Genomic DNA, 5,592 nt, shown 5'->3' with positions numbered 1-5,592 from the left:
CCAAATTTTACCCAAATAGGCTGAAAGCCCAATGGGCCCCACTTGACCCCTCGAGGCCCAACTTACCAAGAACGCCAAAATCACATTCTTACCGTTTCCATCGTTCTCGATCACCGTCTCATCGATTCTAACTAACTAGTGAGCGTTAAGCTTGCTCACAAGTCCTCGAAATGCCGAATTTCGGCATTTCGGCTTTTCGGCATTTTATCGCTTTAAGCTATGAAAGGGTTCGTTACACACCTGATTTGCGATATTCCTTGACGAGTTCTCCTATGCGATTTCTCCTATAATCAATTGTTAAATAGATCAGCTCGCAATAATTGAACCAAATCAAGAACTTTCCAATATTAACACTTACACATTCGGCCACCATCCATAATGGCCTTAGGCACCTTACCTTTGTCGCGATTGATGACTAGGCCTAGCTACTCCGGCGATCCAAGCTACTCCAAATCGACACTACACCTTGCTGCTCCTTCAATAAATAAACCAAAAATATTAAAAGAAGACCCCATAGAGTCTATGCCCATATTCGGCCATCTCCCTAAACTTGGAGTTTCGGCTTTTGGCCAAAGCTACACTAGGAATTGTTTAGAGTTTGAACACTTACCACAGTCTTTCTCCTCTTGAATCCGGATGTCTAAAAGGTAAAGGAACCGAACGCCAACTATTGAAAAGGAAGAAAAAGGTTGCTGGTCACAAAGAATCGGCACCCCCTATCTTCACTGATTTCGGCTTTTTGCGGCACTTCGGCAAAAATAGAGATAAGGGAAAGAAACAATGGTGAATGGAGGGAAATAGTGGGCTGATTTGAAAGAAGAAAAAGGAAGAAAAATGAATAGGAGGGAGGTAGATTCGGCTGAAAAGAAAAGAGAGAAAAGGCTACACACCAAAGAAGAAATCGGCACAACTAAGACCCTAATGCCAAATTACTAACCTAATGCCCCTTCCGAAAATCCCTCTCCAATCTCCCTTATTCGCCAACTTTATCTCCTATCACATCCCTAAAATCTCTCCCTTATCCCTCCTTAATTTATGCATTTGACTTGATCCAAATCTCCTTTACAGAATCCACTTAAGTTCCAACACTTACCCTTCCTGTACACAAAAATAAATACTCTTATTTGCCAACACAGGGAATCGAACCCAGGTCTTCCTCTATGCCCACACGCCACCTTTTTAGGAGCTTAGTGGCGTCACCCTTGCCACTCTACCAAAGCTCTTTTTGTGATACACTTTACCCACAACTTAATATAAGGGCACCTAGCCGAACCCCTAACTCCTAAGTCCAAAATTTAAAAATTCTACTAGGGTTTTGGCCAACTCATGGGCCTTCCATAAGCCCATTTACATACCCAAATTATGAATTCCATCATCACATACCAAATTTTAGAAATTTACTTAAAATATCAGGAATCGCGAAAAACCCGAAAATCAGGATGTTACAACTTATGTGAAATAATTGTGAAAGGTGATAGGTAATTGTGAAAGTAGTCTATTAATACATGTTATAAAATGCTTGGACTTGCATGTCAAATGTCCCTTTTTGTTTATAGTGGCCGGCCATGATGATGATTTTGTATTAAAAATAGATATTAATATTTACTTATAATAGCTTTATAATTTTATATTATTAATGAAAAAATAAAAGAAAATGGATGATAAAAACAAAGCTTCATCTTTGTTATTCATGACCGAATTGTAAGAGAGGATAAGGGAGAAAGATCCATTCGGTTACTTTAGGCTTGAATCAAGGTAAGACTTCTAATTAATTCTTAAAATTTTTGTTAATTTTAAGTTAGTTACCAAGTTCTTTATTTAACCCATATTAAAGTTTTGATTTTTGGGAAGGATTTGAGCATTCGACCATGGGAGAAATTGAAGAGGATAGATTGTTGTTCCCATATTTTAATGAAGTTTGAGTTAGTAAATACTTAGTTGTTAGTATTTATATGTGAAATGGATGAATTTGGACTTGTTTAGTTACTTGAACAAATGTTTGGTATTTAAATGTTAAAATGTGAGCAAATGCCGTTTGGGTGATAGAAATGAATGAATTAGAGGTTTGGCATTGTATATGAATTTTTAAGGGTATAAATTTGAATAATGTGAGTAGGGTTATGCATAGCTTTCGGCTTTGATAGTATTTATATAAGTGTAATTAGTTCATTTTGATAATATTGTGTAAAGTGATAAGTAAAAATACTTTGATGACAAAAGTTTAATAACATTCGACTAAGGACTATAAGTGTTAGTTAATTCGGTATAAAAGTATAAGTGTTAATTACTTTGTATTTGAAGTTGTGAAGAATAGGTAGTGGTCAATTAAAGTGATGAAGGTTAAATTTTTAAGTTTGGTTAAATTGGACATTCGGCATTACGTATGACATTGGATAAGAGTGTATGAAAGTTTAAGCTTGAATGGTTAGGGCTAAATGGGTCATATAATGATCTTAAATGGATTGTATGCATATGAGAGTGTAAGTATTAATGTGTACATCATTGAAGATAAATGGAAATTGGTATTGTGGTAAATGTTGATAAGATGACATTCGGAATTAGCTATATGTTTTGGAACTATACTATAATTTGAAAATAAAAGTATATAATATTAAGGCATGCATTATATATATATGCATGTGTATATGCGGTTGTGCATAATTAGGAGTAAATGATTAAATGATGATAGTCATATATAGGTACGAATATATATATATATGTCTTATGCATGTACCATTTACTTATAGTGACAATCAGATGTATGGTTGAATTCATGCATATGAAAGCATGATAAGCTATGTGAATCTTTGTTTGTGTATGCGAATTAGATATTGATTAAATAAGTATGAAATCGATTCATGACATATTTTATAAAATATAATATGTATTGGAGTTTTATATGATTGTCAAATGTGACTACTAAGAAGTAAAGTTGAATAAGTAATTTAAATAAATCTATTTATTTTAATCAAGCTCAAGAGCAAAGAGGGTTTAAATCAGATGGGGAAAGGAGAAAGCAGTCGAGTAGATTATCCGTAACTATTCAAAACATCCGAGGTAAGTTTTGAGTAATTACAATTATTAGATAATTGATGAAATGAGATAAGCATGATAAATGAATTGCAATCTATTGTCTCTACTTGAATAAGGTTGTTTAATAAATAACTTGAGTATATGGAATGTAATCGAATGGATATTAGGAGTTAAGCTGAGATAGTGAAATGGTTATGTGTTCTTGCGTAAAAGTGTTGAACCGAAAGTTATATTAAAAGTGTGTTTTTGTGTGTGCTTATACTCGAATGAAGAAAGTGAAGTACAAATGTGATATGTTATATGATCCAAATTATCATGTGGATAAATATGCTTAGCTCTCGATATATTGTATATCCGGGTTAAATCCCGCAGGCTTCATGCTGGTAAAGTATATCTGGGTTAAATCCCACAGGCTTCATGCTGGTAAAGTATATCCAGGTTAAATCCCGTAGGCTTAGTGCTGGTACTATATCCGGGCCTAAAGTCCCGTAGGCTTTGTGCTAGTAACTGGATTCGGGTTTTGAAACCTAGCAGGCTTAACGCCGGTGATTCGAATGAGATTTCAAATTCAAATGATCAAAACAAACTATTATCGAATTTGTATGATACATGGAAATAACCAGGTACGTATTATATACTGATATGTGAATTGATTGCAAAGTGAGTCATTAGTATCAAACAACGATAAAATTGTGAATGATTAATATATCTATAAATAAGAGAAATGACCTATTCGATCAGTGTCTGCCATTATATGAAAATATGTGAATTAAATTAGTTGTATGAGCCATAAAGTAAAGTAAAGCATGTGCTGAAAATTTCTTTATGAATTTATATTCGGCCAATAGTCTTTATGTGTAGCATACTTGTGTATATTCGACCTAGTAATCGTAATTAGAATACGAGTTTGGTAATATTCATTATTCGATTTAAGTGACATGTTTTAATTGTTGAAATGCTTAAAACTTACTAAGCATAGTAATGCTTACTTTGTTGCCTTAATTCTCTATTTTGTAGATTTTGTTCGTCAGCTACGGTCTCGGGGATCTCAAAGTCAAAATCGTCCACACTATCTAAGCTTTTTGGTACTCTACTTGTTAAATTTCGATATTGGCATGTATAGGCTTGACTTTTTGTTGTTAAATAATTATCTTTAGATGATGTATATATGTTTAGCCATGCGAAAATGGCTTGATAAGTTACTATATGTGTTCCAAATGGTTAATGTGAATGTGTGGTTGAGATTTGATTAATGTTTTAAATTTCTGATGTGAATTGAACTTAAGAAATGAATCAATATACCTAATTATCTTGATATGACTCTTTTGTATATGGTAATACTCTTTAACCCTCCGGCGACGAGTACGGGTTAGGGGTGTTACATGTTCGATAGGTACACTTGCCTACATCGCGATAATAGTTAGTTCAAGAATGAGTAATTATAAATATTTAAAACCTATCACAAAACCTCGCGATCAAGTTTTTGAAGCCGTTGCCGGGGAACTGAAATATTAGGAACACTCAATTTTTATTACTTTAGCCATTTATCTTTCTTGCAATTTAATTTAATTTAATTATTATGTATTAACTTCCTTTTTCCTTCTCTTGGCAGGTTTTCATAGTTTATGACTAGAAGAAACCCGTCGGGACCATTACTGTTTGATAAAGAAATCGATTGCACAGTTCGTAGAAACCAAAGAGAAATAAGGCGAAGCTTAAGATACACGGAGAATGAGCAAGAAGACGATACTCAACCCCCAACCAATGAGATGGATGAAAACCAAGGCAATCAGCTACCTCCTGCAATTGCAGCTAATCAAAATCCTGCTCCACGTACTATGTATGGCTATGCTAAACCTTCTTTATTAGGAACTGAGTCAAGTATAGTTAGACCTGCTATTGCTGCAAATAATTTTAAACTGAAACATAACACAATTCAGATAATACAACAGTTTGTTCAGTTTGATGGTTTGCAGGATGAGGATCCCAACACTCACTTGGCGAATTTTCTGGAGTTTTGTGACACTTTCAAAATTAATGGCATTTCTGATGATGCCATTCACCTTCGGTTATTCCCTTTTTCACTGAGAAACAAAGCAAAATAGTGGTTGAACTCGTTACCACGAGGGTCCATCACTACTTGGGAACAAATGACCAAAAAATTTCTACTAAAATATTTTCCGCTGGCTAAAATGGCTAAGTTACGTAATGATATCTATTCTTTTGTGCAGATGGACTTAGAAACACTTTATGATGCATGGGAGAGATACAAGGATCTATTGCGAAGGTGCCCTCACCATGGGTTACCTCTATGGCTGCAAGTTCAAATGTTTTACAATGGTGTGAATCCTTCAACAAGACAGATGATTGACGCAGCTGCTGGAGGAACCATCAACAACAAAACACCTGAAGAGGCTTATGAATTCATTGAAGAAATGTCACTGAATAATTATCAGTGGCAAGTCATGAGGACTAAGCCAACAAAAACAGCCGATATTTATAACGTCGACTCAGTTACTATACTGTTAAATCAGGTAGAACTTCTCAATAAAAAGATTG

The 5,592-nt window shown here is 34.6% G+C and overlaps 1 non-coding gene across 1 annotated transcript; it reads right to left on the bottom strand.

The window, feature by feature from the left end:
- Positions 1-5,231: 5,231 nt before the first annotated feature.
- Positions 5,232-5,338, bottom strand: LOC128279710 (small nucleolar RNA R71). The gene has a single exon (XR_008269907.1). It is a non-coding gene; the product is annotated as a small nucleolar RNA R71 (small nucleolar RNA).
- Positions 5,339-5,592: the final 254 nt, after the last annotated feature.

This window comes from Gossypium arboreum, chromosome 8, assembly GCF_025698485.1.
Source record: "Gossypium arboreum isolate Shixiya-1 chromosome 8, ASM2569848v2, whole genome shotgun sequence".
Taxonomy (NCBI): domain Eukaryota; kingdom Viridiplantae; phylum Streptophyta; class Magnoliopsida; order Malvales; family Malvaceae; genus Gossypium; species Gossypium arboreum.
This window is presented reverse-complemented; position numbering and strand designations above follow the sequence as displayed.